This window comes from Nematolebias whitei, chromosome 24, assembly GCF_014905685.2.
Source record: "Nematolebias whitei isolate Nwh7 chromosome 24, NemWhi1, whole genome shotgun sequence".
In the NCBI taxonomy this organism is placed as follows: domain Eukaryota; kingdom Metazoa; phylum Chordata; class Actinopteri; order Cyprinodontiformes; family Rivulidae; genus Nematolebias; species Nematolebias whitei.
Genome location: NC_056521.1, coordinates 933,276 through 934,583, shown reverse-complemented (window position 1 = coordinate 934,583; position 1,308 = coordinate 933,276).

Below are 1,308 nucleotides of genomic sequence, written 5' to 3'. Positions count from 1 at the left end.
TGTCCAACATGTTGGTGCAACAGAACCTCTTATGTCCAACATGTTGGTGCAACACTGATGGGACCAACAGGAGGTTCTGTTGGACCAACCGAACCTCCTGTTGGTCCTGGTGTTGTGCTGTCAGAGGACAGGTATTCGGAACCAGATGAAATGTGTTACAAACATCAATAAATGTGAACTTGTGTTGTTGAAGGTCCAAGTGTTGTTCCTCACCTCTCAGGATGCTTCAGCTTAATAAAGAACATTCATCTTTATGGCGGATGTCCACTGGGCCCGACCAGCACCGACACCATCCTGTGGTCCTGGCGGGATGTGGACCTCCACCGCCCTGGATCCTCTCGGTTCGACCGAACACGGGCTCAAACCCAGAACCGTCAGGCCCAGAGATGTGCTGCTTTTAAATCATCGTCCCCATCGGTTCCGTCTCCTTTCGGTGACGTCACCAGTTAACGGAAAACCGAGTTCATCTTTTATTTACATCCCTGGTTCCGTGACTTCAGCTGCTGTGGTCCCGCTCTTCTTCCCCTGAACCGAACGGAACCAAGCCGGGTCTTCACGGGACATGTCCGTCCGCGACATGAAGTGGACTTCTGAACGTCCAGGCCTTGTTGTTGTGCTCCAGAACCAGAACCACAGCCCCCAGCTAAACACCGGAGTAAGCCCCGCCCACCTGCACGCTGATTAAGCCCCTCCCACCTCTACACTGATTAAGCCCCTCCCACCTGCACACTGATTAAGCCCCTCCCACCTGCACACTGATTAAGCCCCTCCCACCTGTACAGCTGAGGACTCGGGGTTCAGAGCAGATCCAACCTAATGTATGAAACTTTATTTTAACACATGAAACAAGAGAGGATCAGAGTTGAAAAGGTTTTTACATGATGGTTTAACCTTCGTCTGATCACCAAGGATTGACATCTACAGCATGTGAGAGGAAGATTGCAGTTCAAACCCACTGTTGGAGAAAATGTTGACCATGTACAAACCGGATTCCAAAAAAAGTTGGGACACTAAACAAATTGTGTATAAAAACTGAATGTGATGATGTGGAGATGGCAAATGTCAATATTTTATTTGTAATATAACATAGATGACAGATCCAAAGTTTAATCTGAGTAAATGTAACATTTGAAAGGAAAAATATGTTGATTCAAAATTTCACAGTGTCAACAAATCCCAAAAAAGTTGGGACAAGTAGCAATAAGTGGCAGGAAAAAGGAAATTGAGCATATAACGAACAGCTGGAAGACCAATTAACACTAATTAGGTCAATTGACAACATGACTGGGTATAAAAAGAGCTTCTCAG